Source organism: Ranitomeya variabilis, chromosome 3 (genome assembly GCF_051348905.1).
Source record: "Ranitomeya variabilis isolate aRanVar5 chromosome 3, aRanVar5.hap1, whole genome shotgun sequence".
NCBI classification, from domain to species: Eukaryota; Metazoa; Chordata; class Amphibia; order Anura; family Dendrobatidae; genus Ranitomeya; species Ranitomeya variabilis.
In genome coordinates, this window is record NC_135234.1 from 105,553,126 (window position 1) to 105,572,468 (window position 19,343).

Here is a 19,343-nt window from a genome sequence, read left to right on the forward strand (position 1 = left end):
CGAAGGTGTCACGCTCGCGCCCTGACTGGTGGGCGTGAGCTCGCGGGGGTATGTGGCCCCACTGTGCCACAAACCAGACTACCCTGGAAGGGGCGTGACTATGACAGCTGCCTGGGTTTTCACTGGAGCCTCTGATGGTGAGGTCAGGCTTATGCAGCAGGCAGCTGCCAGGTGCTACTCCAGGGTGGTGTCTGGCTGTGGCTGCTGATCCCACTTGGGAGACAGGGACACCAGGATTGGTGCGGGCATCAGGCAGGACTGGCAGAAGAGCACGGCTGAAACACAGTAGGCTGGCACGGCTGAGACACAGGGCTGGCAGAGACACGGCAGAGAACACCGGGCTGGCAGGAACACAGGACTGGCAGGGATGGCAGGAAACACAGGACTGGCAGGGATGGCAGGAAACACAGGACTGGAAGGTACGGCAGGACTGGCAGGAACACTGGATTGGAAGGCACGGCAGAGAACACAGGACAGTTTGATGTGGTGTATGAAGGAACAGGTAGGGACCTGTTCACACTGGAGGTGCAGGAACGGATATGTAGTATGGAGAAACAGGTTGGGGCCTGTTCACACTGGAAGAGAACCGCAAGGCTGCGGATAGGAGCGGTAGAGCAGCAAGAGATAGCGCAGCAATAAAAGCAAAGCAGAGCAGAACCACAAGGAATGTGGAGAAGAGCTGCAGCAAGAGATTCTTACAGCAACGGGAGCGGAGCAGAGATGAACGGAGCAGAACCGCAAGGAATGTGGAGAGGAGCTGCAGAAAGAGATTCTTACAGCAACGGGAGCGGAGCAGAGATGAACGGAGCAGAACCGCAGGAGTGCGGATCAGAGGTAAAAGCCACAAAGGTACAGAGCAGGCAGAGCTGCAAGAGTGCAGAGCATATGCAGCGCCCCAGAGTCCTGGTCGTTGCAGTACTGATGCTCCGCCGCTAAGGGGGGCTATGGTACGTCTGATGGCACTGAAGGAGTTCATCTGACCAGGTATCACAGACACCAATACACTTCACAGTCTGGCCTCCAGGGGGAGCTAAGGGTTCTATGTATTAGGCCACTCCTCACAATCTGGTAAAACTGGGGGTTAGGCAGGAAGTTAGAGGAGAAAGCTGACTGGGTTGGAACCAGGCAACACCTTGTGGCAGAGGGTGTTGTAGGGGAAGATTCAGAGGGGTCCCTGTCAGGGGTGGGATCCTGACAGAGGCCTAGCGAACAGAAAGAACGTTACGGGACCACGCCTGCACGATATAGCGGCGGTACCCCAAGAAAGGACAAGAAGCGAGGTTTATTGTGCTGAGTGAGAAACGAGATCAACGCAACAAGGAGAATACCAGTAGGAGTCGTGCTGTAAGACGAGGCAACATCCTACTGAGGCGCATAACCGGTGGCCGGAACGCCGAGGAAGTATAGAGCTCCAGGCCAAACTTCAAACCTACGGCAGGACAGTCAGTTAGAGGCGGGCTGTCTCACCCAATTGACCTAGGAAGACACAGGGGGGTAACAACAGGAGTGGGGCGACGCTAGAGTCCCGGAAGAGCTCCGAGCCTCCCCGTCATACGGGTGCGTCCTAACCATAAGATCTGGGGGACGTGGAAGAACATCAGAATCGAGTTGTGAGGGAACACGAGAAACAGACACAACAGTTGTGAGGACTATCCCGTGGTGCTTAGCAGGGAAGGACTACAACACACAAGCGCTAGAAGGTAGGCACAGATTTCCACCTGCAAAGGGAGCTCTGGATGTGCCATCGGACCGGCCAGGCTTGCGCAGCCCGGTTAACCGTATTCCGGATTGAGGATCCTGAAGCCTTCAGTAAAGAGGTAAAGAGACTGCAACCTGGTGTCCTCGTTATTTACTGCAACCTGCACCGCACCACCACGACATCATCACCATCATGCACACCTATCATTGTACGCCCCTCAGCAGGGTCACGGACCAGGTCTAGCCACCATGACAACCCCAGAACAGAGACTCAGAGGCCCGGTACCGGGTACCCCTCGGCCCTGCAACAGTGGGGGCGCTACACATAAGCAGACTGAGAACACAAGGAAAGACACAGCAGGGAAGGAAGCCACAGCAAGGAGACGGAGATAAGACTAAGTACAGACAAGGCCATGGAACAAGACACAAGGACAAAGACACAGGGACCAGGATATTCTGCCTCCTGGAGGGCGGACAACAAGAACAAGGCAAAAATACAGAGTAGAGCCTCCAGCGAGGGAGTAACATAGAGCAAGGCCTGGCAAACTCAGCAGCTAAACACAAACTGAGCAAACACATTGCACAGGCCCAGTCCACTGGGTGGAGCTGAACTATATACTGGAGGCCTCTAGGTAATTGGTCAGGAACGGATTAGACAGATGCACCTGATTCCTATAAGAACCAGAGAGTTCAGGCTCCGGCCCCCTATACACACAGCCATTAAGCATGCAGAGAGCAGAGACATAGAACATGGTGCTGGCAAGAAACAGAAACCACAACATGACCTGGAGCAGTGGGTAAGATAGTGTGAGAGATGAGAGGCCATGCCGTGATGCCAGCAGAGTTGTTACAGAATGTTTTGTTCTGACTACACATTACCTTTGCAGTAAAGAATACGGTAGTAATAGCGGTCCTAGGAGCGCTGGAAATGAGACCAAGACAAGGATTTTAGTGTTGAACCACAACGCGTTTCAACGGTTAAACCGTCTTCATCAGTGACCTTATCTTTCACTGTTATTCTGCATGTAATAATAAAGAGATGACTACTGAAAAGTGATCTGTACAGAATAGGAAGTATGCTCCTAATCAGATCCAAGGGGGAAAATAAAAAATCAAAAATAAGAAAAAAAGTAAAAACAGAAGGTTTTGTTCTGACTACACATTACCTTTAGCTTTTTAAAAATTGGGCAATTTTTGTTTTTCCACCTTTTGTTTACTTTGTTGTTCAAACAGCTATATTGTATTTTTTATTTTCTGCAGTCATCCTTGTTATACGAGGGCTTGTTTTTATAGGACAAATTGTAGAATTTCACCATTCATTTTAGTTTATAATATACTGAAAGTAGGAAACAAACATCCAAGTGCCATCAAAGGGTGAAAAAATGTAATTGCTTCATTGCTTTTAGGGTTATGTTTTTATGGTGGTAAATGTACCATATTTTTTGAACTATAAGACGCACCAGATCATAAGACACACAAAGGGTTTATAGGAGGAAAATAGAAAAAAAATTGAAGCACAAAATGTGGTCATGAGACACTGTTTTTTGGGGGGATCTACTGCTGACACTGTTATAGGGGTAATGAACTAACATTCTGTACTAATATCCCCCATCCTGGTATGTATATATATATATATATATATATATATATATATATATATATATATATATATATATATATATATATATATATATATATATGTGTGTGTGTGTCCGAATGCAGGTATACATGGCCCCCATCCAGGTATACATGGCCCCCCCATCCTGGTATACATGGCTCCCCAGTCCCCCATCCTGGTATCTATGGCCGTTCAGTTCCCCAGCCTGGTATGCATGGCTCCCCTCATCCCCATCCTCCTGGTATACATGGCTCCCCACATCCTGGTATACATGGCTCCCCTCATCTCACATCCTGGTATACATGGCCTCCATCATGGTATATATGGCCCCCATCATGCAGTACACATTTTTCATTTTGTATGCTATTTACGAGATAAGTAATTAAGTATTTTATTACTCTGAACAATTACACATGCAGTATTAAGAAATATATTTTCTTTTATTTGTTATAATTCACCAAAAGGTGTGATTTAAACTTATATATTTTAATATTTTGTTTAAATATGTTTTAATGTTTTCAGCATTTTTAATACTTTTTCTTAGGTGACTTGAACCTGCAGTCACTTGATTGCCTATATATTGTGAAATTGACAATGCACTGTGAAATCCAGCCATAGTCCGAGTTTTCCCAGATCAGACAAGATTACTCTCTGACACATCCTGGGCTTTATAGGTGCTCTAACATGGCCAACACTGGGACTTTCTGTAGGCTCTTGGGTGCCCTGAGAACCCAGTGGCACCATATGATCAATACAGCACAATTGTACTGCATAGGGGCTGGGGGGCAATAGTTGTCAAAAGACTTTTAAAGGCAATCTATCAGCAGGTTTTTGTTATTTAATCTGAGAGCAGCATAATGTAGGAGCACATACATGATTCCAAACATGTGTCTCTTACTTGGCTGTGTGCTGTAGTTTCAATACAATCAGTCTTATCAGCAGGAGATTTTCATTAGAGGACTAGGTGTCTTGTGCAAGGCAGTTCAGCTAATCTGTGTAACCTCGCCCCCACCACTGATTGCCAGCTTGCTGAACATGTACAGGAAGTTGCCAATCAGAGGTTATTGGAAGCTGCCAATCTATTATTTTTCTTTAACACTGGATGATATCACCCGACGCTGGCTCAGCTGTCGGGATATATATAGGCATGAGCGCCAAAAGCATACCAAAAGCGGGTCTGCTGCCTCCAAATCCATTAGCCGATTCCACTGAGGATGTTGGACCAGCACCAGGCCAATTAGATTCAGCCCCATCAGCTGCCCCAGCAGTTCAAGCCTCTGAAGATTTGGAAGGATGCCGGAGCAGCAGCCCTACCCTTCCACTTGATAACTCTGTAGCTGCACCCATCGTTCGGCGCAGGAGGGAGCTCCCGATCATCACCACCAAGAAAGAGGTAGATAGTGGTGTTTTAGATTATCTATCGCACACGGTGTAAAATGGCAAGGGGATTTTTGCATGTAGCCTGGCACGGTAAATTCGTTACATCGACAGACCTGTGTAGCTGCATGCCAGGCACACCATCCACATTGTTTTGGATGCTTTTACTGCAGCACCCCAGAGTCCTGGTCGTTGCAGTAATGTTGCTCTTCCACCAGGGGGAGTGATGTTACGTCTGATGGTACTAAAGGAGTTCACCAGACCAGGTATCACAGTCACACACTACACTTCACACTCCAGTCCACCAGGGGGAGCAAAGGTTCTATCTACTAGGCCACTCCTCACACACGGGTAAAACTGGTGGGTTGGATAGGAAATCAGTCAGAAGCTGCCTGGGTTTGACCCAGAGAGGACCTGTCAGGCAGACAGGGGGAGAAGGAGGAACATCTGAGCTGCAGACAGAGGGTCCCTGTCAGGGGTGGGATCCTGACAGAGGCCAAGCACGAGATAGAGTGTTACGGATCTGCGCCTGCACCCATTGCGGCAGTATCCTAAGAAAGGACACGAAGCGAATTGTATTGTGGAGAGTGAGAAACGAGGTCACAGCACAAGGAGATAATACTGGAAGGAGTTCTGCCCCAAGATCGGCAGCCTCCTTCTGAGGGGCGTAGCCGGTGGCCGGAACACCGAGGGAGTAATTGACTCTACGTATTACTTCAGAGACCGGCAGGACAGTCAATTCCAAGTTGGTTGCCCGACCTTAATACCTATGAAGACACGGAGGCAAATTGTGGGAGAGGGGCGTCTCTAGGGTCCCTATAAAATAGCTCCAGGCCTACCCCGTCATACAGGTTGTCCTATCCATACCATCTGGGGGACAGAGAGAGAAAGAACATCAGAAACATCCAAGAAAGTTGTGAGGACTATCCCGTGGTGCTCAGCAGGGAGGTACTACAACACACAGGCGCTAGTAGGAAGGCTACTGATTTCCACCTGCACAAGGGAATTCTGGATTTGCCTTCGGACCCGCCGGACTCTGCCAGCCCTGTGATCTGTGCTCTGGACTGTGAACGCTGAAGTCTTCAGTAAAAGGTAAAGAGACTGCAACCTTGTGTCCTCGTTATTCATTGCACCTTACATCGTCCACCATCACCACCTACACATCTGGGAAGCCCTGGGAACATACTTCACCTGTGGGAAGGTATACCATCTAGCTGCCATTCCATCACCCCAGCGGACCCCTAAGCAGCGTTGGTCACCCTGACCGAATACCACAGGTGGCGTCACGAACACCAGATAAACTACACCTTTAATTGGACGCCCCTCAGAAGGGCCACGGACCGGGTCGGGCCACCGTGACATCCCCAGAACCGAGAGAGATAGACCCGGTACCGAGTACCCCATTGCCCTACACATGGGGGCGCTGCATTACCAGACCCAACAATGTGCACAAGGCTTTTGACTGACTTGAAAGCTGACATCGGTCTTACAGAAATCATCTTCGCCTGCCATAGGAAGATGATGAGCATGTGGAGTGCACCCAAAAAAATAGTCTGCCAACAGCTCCCAACAAGACAACCATCACCCAAAGTACCTCAACAAAATATAATTATCAGCAGCGCATCAAGTGACACCTCACCCGGATATGTTCATTCTCTAAGTTCTTTGGACTCTTGTCCTGCAGCAGCTGATATATGCGTTTGATATATGTTGCTTTGTTGCAACACCACCAGGTGAGCAGATCCATGTTGTTTTCTGTGTTGTTTTAACATTTAAAACCCTATTGTGCGCACTTCCTTTTCCCAGTTTCCCTTACTTCAATCACAGCTGCTGACACCAAGCCCTAATCCCATTACCCCGATACCACTGCATCAGCATGAAAAAGGTGGTGTTGAACCAAGAAATTTTGGTTACAGCATTTTTTCCTGCCAAGAGATGCAGAAACCTTGAAGAAATTTCTGCAAGCAAATACTCAACGTGCGCACATAGCCTTATAGCTCTTATCTCCTGCTGCTCCCTACTACTAGAGTAGAAATATAGCTAGCCTACACAGCCACGAACACAAGTTGCATATTTGGTGATTTTTTACCTCAGGATTTGTTAGGGTGCTTTCACACTGCGTTCTGGCACCCGTTCATTGGTCTTGTCAGGGATTACAGTATGTCCATCTACAACATCTTGGTGTCTATCTCCAGTAGGAAGCGTACAAAGCAGAAAATGATGCAAGATAGAGTGCACCATTATAGTCTATGGCCCTGTCGGCCCATATGTCTGAATTCCGTTTTGCGCAAAGTTCGGACAAAAGCCCAGATGGGACCAAGGAATGGGTGCCAGAATGCAGTGTGAAAGTACCCTAAGACAAAAACATGGGATCACAGTTGCCCACTAATAACATGTTGTAACTAAAGACTAACAGTTATAATAAAAGACAAAACACCAGAGCTTAGAATAGAAGACCAAAGTGTTTATTTAGGGTTACCAAAACATTGCAAATGATTAAGCTACATATTAATAATTGTTCTTCAACCATTTAATAAATCATCAATCAAAATATATCAAGCCATTAAAAAATCCTGTCCACCCAGCATTAGCTGGGCAATTCCCTCAACTTAGCACCGCAACAAATATAATCTTATCATCAAGGGTGAGTGGATGGGGAGACGCTTCAGTGTTGACCTCTTCAGTTTGACAGAACTGGAACCAGTGAGTCAGTTTATATAGAAAAATCCTCCCGCGAAAACTGACATCTACCAATCAGAGACCTGTCGCTCAAAACTGCCTAAACATGTGACCTGACAGCAGATTCTTCTAGAACGTCAATACCAAAACCATTTACCTGAACATAAAAAAAGGGGGAAGGGAGGGAGCATATCATTTCCAATAAATCATAATATGCTGATTAATGAATGAAAAAGAGAGGGGGTCAATGTGATCTCAAGCGCCCCTTTTATTGATATATTTTCAGGGGCTTGCAGGAGTCGAACAATGAGAGGAAAAGTATAAGGCCGGGCTCACACTGCTGTAGAATACAGACGAGTGCTATGCGAGAAAACATGGCATCCCACTCGAACTAGTGTTAATCCATGGGGCAGCTCACATCACCGTATTTTTTATCAGGCATACTGACACATTTTCGTCATTTCAGCCCATTGAGCCATTAAATTCAATAGGGGAAAGCAGTGAGAAATGTCAAGCCATACGCATGTCATACGGATGTTATACAGATTAATTTGTGCAAGAAAATTGCATCATCACATTGCAAGCGCATTACACACAGATGACCATACGGAGAACACCTGTGCGACTCTCGGCAGGGAGGCCTGGACCTATTTTCCGTACGTTTTGTGTGACGCCGGCCTGAGGCTACTTTCACACTAGCGTCGGGAACAACCCATCGCTGTGCGTCGGGCCGACATTCCCGACGCTAGCGTGGTCTCCGCCGCACAACGGGGGCAGCGGATGCATTTTTCCAACGCATCCGCTGCCCCATTGTGAGGTGCGGGGAAGTGCGGGGAGGTGGGGGCGGAGTTCCGGCGGAGTTCCGGCCGCGCATGCGCGGTCGGAAAAAGCGGACCGTCGTGAGCAAAAAACGTTACATGTAGCGTTTTTTGCTCCCGACGGTCTGCCACTGCATGACGCATCCGTCGCACGACGGGTGCGACGTGTGGCAATCCGTCACAATGCGTCGCTTCATGTTAATCAATGGCGAAAAAACGCATCCTGCAAACACTTTTGCAGGATGCGTTTTTTTGGCAAAACGACGCATTGTGACGGAATGCAGTTAACGCTAGTGTGAAAGTAGCCTAATAGAAACACATCACCAACCACTTCTGCATTTATCACCCATTCCTCGTTTGGGTTACAAATACTGCAGTAAAAACTCAAATACTCAATGTGTGAACGTGTCCTAATACACTTGCAAATAAAAATTATATAATTTAGCTGTATTTATACCGTAACTATTCAGTATTGCTCAGTACTAGCTGTTATACTTGAGTGTGGCTGAAATGCTAAAAAGATGGGAGACTCCTGCACTAGCAAATATCACCTGAAGAAACAGAATTTCCATTTCCACCTCCAATATTTAATATGACCTTTTGATGTAATTGCACAATGTTATTGGCAAGGTTCTCTATTATGTTACTGTCGTCTGCTCCACTGCTCACATTGCATGCTTGTGCTGCTTTTTCTGACATTTGCTGCATTTGAGAGAATTATGAGCTATCCAGATCAGACGGTCCGTCACTGTCTCTTTTCCACTAAAAAGAGGGAAAATAAAATAAATACCATTAAGGTTATTTGATGCTGATGAATCATTGTGGAAATATCCTATATCAATGAAGTACCCTGGTCTGGAGAATCAGACCTCTGTGTAAATGACCAACATCTTAGTGACCGGCGCGCAAAAATAGTGAACGGCTGCTCTACATGGAAGAAAACCGTCTCCCAAGAGCCACCTGTACGTGGGCACCAAGTAACTACTCTAGCATGACTGAAAGGGAAAAATGCATTTCAAGTTATCTTTATCCCAGTTTTCAAACAAAACATACAATTAAACACAATTTATAGAAATTAGGAATTAGAGGAAGCAATTCAGCTAATGTTCTGCGTCAGCAACTTAAAAAAAAAATAACTAGAAACTAGAACTGCCAACATTATGGCAGTTTACACTGGTAATACTGGTAGAGCTTATAGGGAACTGACAGCTTATACATGCTTCCCAATCAGTTATTTTTTTATTTCATTGTTTGAGTGGTGTCACTAATGGCAGACCCGGGCCATCAGGAGGAGAATACATGGCATCACCATGCATTTGTATTCCTAGCCTGAAGTGTTAAATGGCGGGCAAGAAGTTTTTCTGGCCAAGTTTTTCCCCCACTTATATGGGGGGAAAGAAAGGTAATTTTCCAGGGTAGGGTGCACATGGTTAGATGATCTAAAGTCAGTAGAGCTGCATCCAGAGGTGGTTGAAAGGAAGTTTGAGAAGAAAGTAAAAGCCAGGAGAGTGGATGTCCATTTGTTAACTTCCGTCTTTCACCTCAGGGAATAGTTCCAAAAAGGAACTAAACTCATTTAGATAAATTCATCATTTATCTTACCCATATGGGTTATCATTAAACTATAGCAGTGATAATAGTCTGATATCGGCAACATATACAGAGCGTCCTTTGATAATGCAGCAGAGATAGTTAAAATTTTCGCGCCTGGGGCGCTCATGGCCAAGGCTGACATTGAATCAGCATTTAGGTTGCTACCAATTCATCCTAACGGTTTCAATTCTTTAGGCTTTAAGTTTGGTGGTTTCTTCTATGTTGATAAAGGTTTACTTCTGGTTTGTTCTATATCTTGTTGTTACTTTGACACATTTGCATCCTTTATTGAATTGGTAATAACGGTTTAATATATGAAAGGCTGGTTAGCACACTGAAGGAGAGAGGTTTTGCCAGCTCACCATATACTGTGATGCAGTAAGCATGGAATGACATTCTGAGAAACGTGGAAAATTATGCAGAAAAAAAAGGGGAAATGCAGCTTCTGGCAGCAATTACTAAAATGAAATAAATAAAACTTTTTTTATTTCAACATGTTAAAAATCCATGAAATTCACAGCATATTGTTAGGAGCAGGAAACATGGCGACAAGCTTCGAACGCTATCTGAGTTTTTCCTCAACACTTACAGCATTCAAAATGCAATCTGCTATGAATTTCATAGATTTTTTTAACATTTTGAAATAAAAAAGCTTTAATTTTATCAATTGCTGCCAGAAGCTGGATTTCCCCTTTTTATCGCTAGGTTAGCACATCTTTTGGATGATTGTGTGTTTACCAGACCTAGCGATTCTAACTTTTGTAGTGAGCTGCTGTCTACTTTTCAATTAATCTGCAGAAATTTTGGCATCCCCTTGGCTAAAGAAAAGACATTTCGCACAGCTAGTTGTTTAGAATATTTAGGTATAGTCATAGATACAAGTAGATGTGAATTTTTCTTGCCATTGGCTAAAATAGAGAGATGCAAGAAGGGTCTGTTATCTATTGGTAGTAAGAATAAAAGTTACAGTGAAGGAACTGGAGTCGTTACTGGGTTTGTTGGCTTTTGTGTCTAGGATAATGTAAATGGGTAGGGTCTTTTGTAGACAATTGGCAGCACAAATAGCAGAGATCAAAAATCCATGTTTTCATATTCGTAGATCTAGAGAAATAAAGGAGAATGTAAAGGTACGGTATAGTTGGAGTTTTGGGAATTTTACAATGGTCAAACCTTATGGTGAGACTAGTGATGAGCGAATATACTCGGTTCTTTGAGATTTCCCAAGCACACTCGGGTGTCCTCCGAGTATTTTTTAGTGCTCGGAGATTTAGTTTTCATCGCCGCAGCTGAATGATTTACATCAGTTAGCCAGCATAAATACATGGGGGGATTCCCTAGCAACCAGGCAACCCCCACATGTACTTATGCTGGCTAACAGATTGATTTACATTCAGCTGTGGCAATAAAAACTAAATTTCTGAGCACTAAAAAATACTCAGAGGACACCCGAGCGTGCTCGGGAAATCTCGAGTAATGAGTATATTCGCTCATCACTAGGTGAGACCCTTTTATTATGGATGGAAAATTGAATCTCATTATAGATGTAGCCTCAACAGAAGGTTTTGGTGTTTTTTTGGAACTGGAGATGGTGCGCATGTAAGAAGATGAACCGGACTGGGGGTACCTTTCTGCGCCGGTTCCGGAATTGTCGGGACTGTCACCATTGTTGCACGAGGGAGAGCTTTCTGGCCCAGACCGACCTTTACACTTGTCAGCAGGGGGTGGGTTAGAGATAAAAGAAAGGCAGGAGTTCTGGCGAGAAGACTGAGCGTGCAGCAGAGCGAATTGCAGGCCTTGATAGCGGAGAGTCTTGTAAGCGTAGGCCCACCTAGTGCAACCCCTGTAATTGTGTCCACAGCTCACGGACATCAGACAGCTACTCTCCTGACGTCTCCTGTGACGGGAGGTAACTCACACGTGAGATCAGTGACTGCTGCCTGTGTGCGGCCTAGCCTTGTACCGGTGACTGAGCCAGAATGTATCGACTCCTTTCCCGCCTGCACTGCAGACCAGAGCTACACTCTGATGATACTGTACAAAGAACTGAGCCCAGGACGAGAAAACCGCGGGTACGGGAACCCGCCTAGTGTCGCAAAGACTCTCTATCTACATCAAGGAACCGGACCTCCGTCTCTCCAGGACAACCCCGAGACATCACGTGCCGCTGTTGTCGGTGCCATCATTGGAACCCAAGACACTGCAATCAAGAAGCCGACATACTGATAAGTTGTACTCTGCTTTTCCCTTTTTGAACATTCTCCTAACACCGGTTTACCCTGTTCTCCCCTCCAGTTCCCATATCGTTATATCCTTTGCCTCCCATACCCCTGTTCTCCCTGCGTGGAGTTTAGATCTGTTAATAAATTTGTTAACTCTTGATCCGCCTCCTGTCCGTGACGACTTCCCGATCCCTGCAACTCTACACGCAGAAAGGTGGCACCTGGCATGGATGGAGAACGGCGTTACAAATAATTTGCTAATTTGGGGAAGAAACTTGGGAAACAAAAGTACTCTTATTGAATCAAACAACAATGGACTAGTGTTTGCTGTAAACTGTTTATCGAATAAATGTAGGGTCGTAATAAAACCGCTCTGGTTTTGCTGTGTTTAAAATGGAACATCTCGTTGAAAGCAGTCCAAGTTGAGAACAAATGCAATTTAATTGCTGCCTCACTCTCATTTTCAGTTCTGGAATTTCTTCAATCTCATACCCAGCTTCCGGCAAATAGGAAAGGATTGTCTGGAATATCTATGGGGACTAATTTGGTCATAATTATGGAACTTTTACCTCAGTCTGTGGCTGGTTCAACCTGGATAGGTTACCTGGATGCTTTGGATCTACGGTCCAAAATTTGTAATACCTAGGATTTAGAAATGTGCTAAAGTTCATAGCAGGTCGCTTTAACATTTGCATTGTCATTTTTTGATAAAGGGCAGGCTTATTCTACTGAAGCATAAAAATGAGGTCAGTGTCTCCTTTTTGTTATGAAAATACGTGGTCAATGGAGTCTAAATAGTTATTTTTTAGTTAAATAGGTTTTTAAAGGGTATAAGAAGAAGCATTATATGTGTGATAGTAGATGCATTATCTCTCCTAATATGTTAAGATACTTTTTTCCAGTTTCTTTTTTATACTGTTATGATAATTTTAAAGCAATATTATTTTCCACAGCAGTGACATTAATGTTTTTTGAGGCTCTACGAATAGGGGAATTGTTACCTAGAGGCAAAAAAAGGTTTGGAGTGGCTAACATTTGATCAGATTACGCTTAAAACAGATTCGGTGACACTTTATATAGCTAAATCCAAGACAGATTAAGCTGGGAAGGGTAGCTGATTAAAGCTAATGTGTCTCTCAGAAGAGGGCATTGTCCAGTCAGGAAGTATATGAACTTACACCCTGTAAATGGAAATACATTTTTATTACACCGGTCTAGTAAGCCTCTGGTGCAGTTCCAGTTCAGGAACGTTTTAAATAAATGCATGGCCACGTTAAGTTTAGGCGATAAATATTTTTCCACTCATTCTTTCAGGATTGGCGCTGTGACAGAGGGTGCCAGACTGTGTCTAAGTGAAACAGTAATGAAAACAAAACTGGAGAGATGGGGCTCGAGATGTTATCAACTGTATATTAGAAAGTAAATGGAAGTAACATTTGTTTGTAGTTTTCATAGATGTCACAGTATGGATCTCGGGACACTCCTTTATTCACTGGGCAGAATGGGGAGCAAAATAGTGGAGTTATGGGTCAAACCTATCATTGTCTTCTGAGAATCTTTTTGTTCGGGGTTAGAGGATGAAGATGGGATGGCCTAAAGGATCAAGTGACTCTGATGTGTGATAGAGCTCCAGCCCTTGATATCATCATTGACCACCTAGAAGAAAACAACATTGGGAAGATGGGTACAATTGAGCTGTCATTTCAAATAAAAATATTTTTTTTTGGCATTAAGGAAGCTGTTTGATGTGTTAAAATCGCATTTTCTGAAATTGTGTCCAGACTGTTATGTGTAAAATCGGTAGATATAACATTTTGCGGGAAAATCTGGAGTATATTAAAGGGAACCTGTCACCCCCCCCAGGCGTTTTTAACTAAAAGAGCCACCTTGTGCAGCACTAATGCTGCATTCTGTCAAGGTGGCTCTTTTAGTTGGGGTCCCTTCCAATGCTGAACTATTCATTTTATAATTTTCCCCTCATGCCTGTAGTCTGTCCGGGGGGCATGTCTTTTCCCCCCCAGACACAAAAGCCTCCCAGCCATCACTCAGCCCCTCCATGTGCCGGGTGCCACCTCCTCTACAGTCATTAACATTCCCAGCGCCTGCGCTGTAAGTTTTTTTTTGGGGGGGGCATGCATTGTTTGCGCTGCCGTTCGACTCCCATCACATGATGGGAATTTACAGCGCAGGCGCCGGGGAAGTTAATGAAGGAAGTGGAGGTGGCGCAGGGCGCACGGAGGGTCTGAGTGATGGCTGGGAGGTGTTTGTGTCCGGGGGGAAAAAGACATGCCCTCCCGGACAGACTAAAGGTATGAAGGGCAAATTATAAAAACGAATAGTTCAGCGTTGGAAGAGACCTCAACTAAAAGAGCCACCTTGACAGAATGCAGCATTAGTGCTGCACAAGGTGGCTCTTTTAGTTAAAAACACCAGGGGAGGGGGTGACAGGTTCCCTGTACGCAGGTCTATGAGTAAGTTCATGCCGACAATTGGTGGTTTTTCTTTCGAAACACATTGACTTAGAAGGTGGTCTTCCAGGCCTTTTTTCAAATGACTGGGTGTGCTTATTTGAGATAGGAAATTAGATATTTAATTTGAATTTGAAAGTGTAGGGAGGAGAACCAAGTTGAAGTTCTCTCCCGCGTATCTGGGCCAGAACCGTAGGGGCTGTTACCAGTGTTGCAGGGGGAAGAGATTGCTGACTGGAGCAGTACAGAGCACCTGACTGATGGGGGTGGGTCCGACATAAATAGCAGTTTGAGCGGGAAGACAGGACACTTGGTGAGGACCGAGCTTGTGAGTAGTAAGACGGTTAACTCCCTCTTCACGGACTCACGCCCGCTAGCTGTGCCTATACCCCCAGCTAGTCAGACTGTCGACGCTTCCTACCCTCAGCCCAGAGAGACTCCACACCGTGTAGTGACCAGGATAGAGTATGGACCTCCGCTCACCACCACGGAGGCACCGCTTAGTCCCATCCATGCGGGGCCTGCTGAGGACCGACCCATACCTGTGGCTGTGTCCGCTGGACTGTGTGTTCCTACTGCGGCCTTGCTCACTGAAATCTCTGCTTCTTCTTCTATGCCGCCGACCATCACCTCTACCTCACCATGTGCATGGATCAGGAGATCGAGTGCCGAAGAACCCGGAGGATTCGTCGTTGCAAGGAGAAAGTGCATCGCTCATCTGCGGGACCGGATCGGAGACATCTCGTGCCGCCTGAGGCGCTGTCGTGGGATCCTCCAGCCGCCTTCCTCCAGCGCACAGAGACTGATACGTTATCCTGTTACATTCTATTGCATTTGACTTCCCCCTGTCCTCCAATCACATTCCTTACCCCACCCAGCTTCTACCATTACTGTTCCTATACATAAAGAACCTGTTAACCCTTGTTCTGCCTCCTGTGTGTCACTGCATCCTACGCACCTGCTAGCATCCTACACAAGCAATGGCAGAAATGGCCCTTGAAGGGGCAAGGCCATGCTTGTCTAATGAATTAGACAAAATGTCCAAGTGGGTCAGTTGTTCAGAGAACTGAATGGACAACAGGCATTGTAAAGTGTAAACGGGCATGAGCTTTGGCTAAGCCGCAGGTTTGGTTTTAAGAACATTGTTACACGCTTTGGCTAAGCCGCAGGTTTGGTTTTAAGAACATTGTTACACGATTTCCTGAAGTTTTGTTATCTATGTATTAAAGAATTTTCATAAAGGCCGTGGCCAAATATTTTTCACTAAGTCAAGGTGCCCTGTGTATTTATTAGGTATCTTTATATATGTTAACACAAATGGACTTACAATCCTTGTAGTCCTAAGAAGGGAACCTTAAATATGAAAAGCACAAGAACTTTATTGAAAATCCATAAAATACAAAAAGACCATAGAAATATCTAAACAAAAATGTCCAGTAGGGGGGGCCCTCAAAAAGGCATAAGAAAACTCCACATATCAAGCATGGTAAATATATAGCTCCAGAGCTGCCAATACAAAATTCATCATAAGTAGCAAATATCAGTAATACAGTGAACAATATAATATACGTGCTAAATAGCCAACTAGGAGTTGGCTAAAATGACCCTAGCATAGGTCACTGTAAATACAAAAAATATATATTTAGAGTGTGTACCTAGTCATTAGACACCATATCAAATAGATAAATACAATGAAAGGTCCCATCCGTCTAAGTGTGCAGACAATGGGGAGACAAGGGATGGTATGCTCTCCACGTGCACAAGCGTGAACTGAACGAGGGAAGACCACCATCTAGAGGCTTGGAGCCATTGCCACTGGAGGTTCCATATTGCCCAACACTGCCCCCATCTGGCCAGGTGAGAGACACAGCTGCCCATGACAGAACACCCATTGTTCTGTGTTCCAGATGCGCAAGCGCTCTAGTGGAACAGAGGACTGTAAGTACGCAGACTCCCATTCAGAGTGCAGATGCACTGTACATGATGCCTGGTAGCCGTTCATACCCGAGGGAACTGCCTCCACCAGTGCTACCTCCAGAACTGTTTAAATAATTAAAAAATCTTGAACTGACTGTAAATAGTTAACTGTCTGCTGCTAATGTTCACTAAACCGGACCAGGGTTATTTCTTAAAGGGGTCCTCAGTTCCAGGAGGATCATATGTTTGCACAAGTTGCTTTAAAGAACATTAGAATCATGAACTGTGCATGATCGGAACTTTGCTTGTATATAGTTTGCACCTTCTTAAAGGTGCTTCCTACTGGTTTTACAAAGGAAGCTTTTACAGAGACTGCTTCTGAAAAGACTGCTGCTAATCTTGTTGTGAGAACTGCTTTGTTTTACAGAGACCTGAAGAAAAACCCGCTGGCATGGCAGGATTCCGGGTCGTGATACACGCCTTGTAGCCTGCCCAAGCCAACGTTGAGGGTTAATAACGGGTCCCTCGCATCGTCCCTGCTGTTACAATGTTATTAACTGACTTGAGTATTGATACTTTGCACTACTTCAGTAAAAAGGGACTTGAATATTGTTTAAACCCTTAAAGGGAGTGTTTGCTAGTTGCACTTTGCTAGAATATATTGGAGAGTTAATATAGTAGATAGTCCCGAAAGCTGAAATTTGGAGTTGGTTAGAATGATGTTTCAATATAGCCGATAATGAGTATTGATATCCTGATACACTCTTGAATAAGATAGAGAAAATAAAGTAACCCGCGGGGGTTGGACAGAAACTTTGCACTTGAAGAAAAATAAAAGTAATAAGATGTTGATTTGCACTCTGAAGCCTTAACAGATAGTATACTGTTATGGTTCCCAATGGCAGGGGAACATCAGAAACATAGAAAAACAGACAAGCTCTCGGGTGATGGAAACTGGAGCTGACTGCGATGCTAAACCTATACACACAACTAATAGTAGCCAGGGAACGTGCCTACGTTTTCGCTAGACGTCTCGCACCAGCCGGAGGACTAACTACCCCTAATAGATGAAACACAGTCCTGGCTTGCCTCCAGAGGAAAATTCCCCACAGGAGATAGTAGCCCCCCACATATAATAACGGTGAGTTAAGGTGAAAAGACAAACGTATGAAAACAGATTTAGCACAGCGAGGCCCACTAACTAGATAGCAGAAGGATACAATAGTGGACAATAGTGGACTTCGCAGTCAGCTACAAAACCCTATCAAAAACCATCCTGAAATTACCTTAAACTCATTAGCAAAAAGCTGAGTCCTCTCCTGGGACAACTTTAAATTGTCCACCACCTGACCCCAAATACGATGCAACCTGTCCACCATAGTATCCACTCCAGGACAATCCGAAGATTCCACCTGACCAGATGAAAAACGAGGATGGAACCCCGAATTGCAAAAGAAAGGGGAAACCAAAGTGGCAGAACTGGCCCGATTATTAAGGGCAAACTCTGCCAACGGCAAAAAGGTGACCCAGTCATCCTGATCAGCAGACACAAAACACCTCAAATAAGTCTCCAAGGTCTGATTAGTACGCTCCGTCTGGCCATTCGTCTGAGGATGAAATGCAGACGAAAAAGACAAATCAATGCCCATCCTGGCACAAAACGCCCGCCAAAATCTGGACACAAACTGAGATCCCCTGTCAGAAACTATATTCTCCGGGATACCATGCAACCGAACCACATTCTGAAAAAACAGAGGCACCAACTCAGATGAGGAAGGCAACTTGGGCAAAGGTACCAAATGAACCATCTTAGAAAAACGGTCACACACCACCCAGATGACAGACATTTTCTGAGAAACAGGGAGATCAGAAATAAAATCCATAGAGATGTGTGTCCAAGGCCTCTTAGGAATAGGCAAGGACAACAACAATCCACTAGCCCGAGAACAACAAGGCTTGGCCCGAGCACAAACATCACAAGACTGCACAAAAGTACGCACGTCCCGAGACAGGGAAGGCCACCAGAAGGACCTAGCCACCAAATCCCTGGTACCAAAAATTCCCGGATGACCTGCCAACGCAGAAGAATGAACCTCCGAGATGACTCTACTGGTCCACTCATCCGGCACAAACAATCTACCAGGCGGACAACGATCAGGCCGATCCGCCTGAAACTCTTGTAAAGCACGTCGCAGGTCAGGGGAGACAGCAGACAATATCACCCCATCCTTAAGGATACCCGTAGGTTTGGAATCACCAGGGAAATCAGGTTCAAAACTCCTAGAAAGGGCATCAGCCTTCACATTTTTAGAACCTGGCAGATACGAGACCACAAAATTAAACCGAGAGAAAAACAACGACCAGCGCGCCTGTCTAGGATTCAGACGTCTGGCCGACTCAAGATAAATCAAATTCTTGTGATCAGTCAAGACCACCACCTGATGTTTAGCACCCTCAAGCCAATGACGCCACTCCTCGAATGCCCATTTCATCGCCAAAAGCTCCCGATTACCAACATCATAGTTTCGCTCGGCGGGCGAAAATTTTCGAGAAAAGAACGCACAAGGTCTCATCACTGAACCATCTGAACTTTTCTGTGACAAAACCGCCCCCGCTCCAATCTCGGAAGCATCAACTTCCACCTGAAAAGGAAGTGAAACATCAGGCTGGCGCAACACAGGGGCAGAAGAAAAGCGGCGCTTAAGCTCTCGAAAGGCCTCCAGAGCAGCAGGAGACCAATCGGCAACATCAGCACCTTTTTTAGTCAAATCAGTCAAAGGCTTGACCACGCTAGAAAAACCAGTTATGAATCGACGATAAAAATTAGCAAAGCCCAAAAATTTCTGAAGGCTCTTAAGAGAAGTCGGCTGCGTCCAGTCACAAATTGCCCGAACCTTAACAGGATCCATCTCAATAGAAGAAGGGGAAAAAATGTACCCCAGAAAAGAAATCTTCT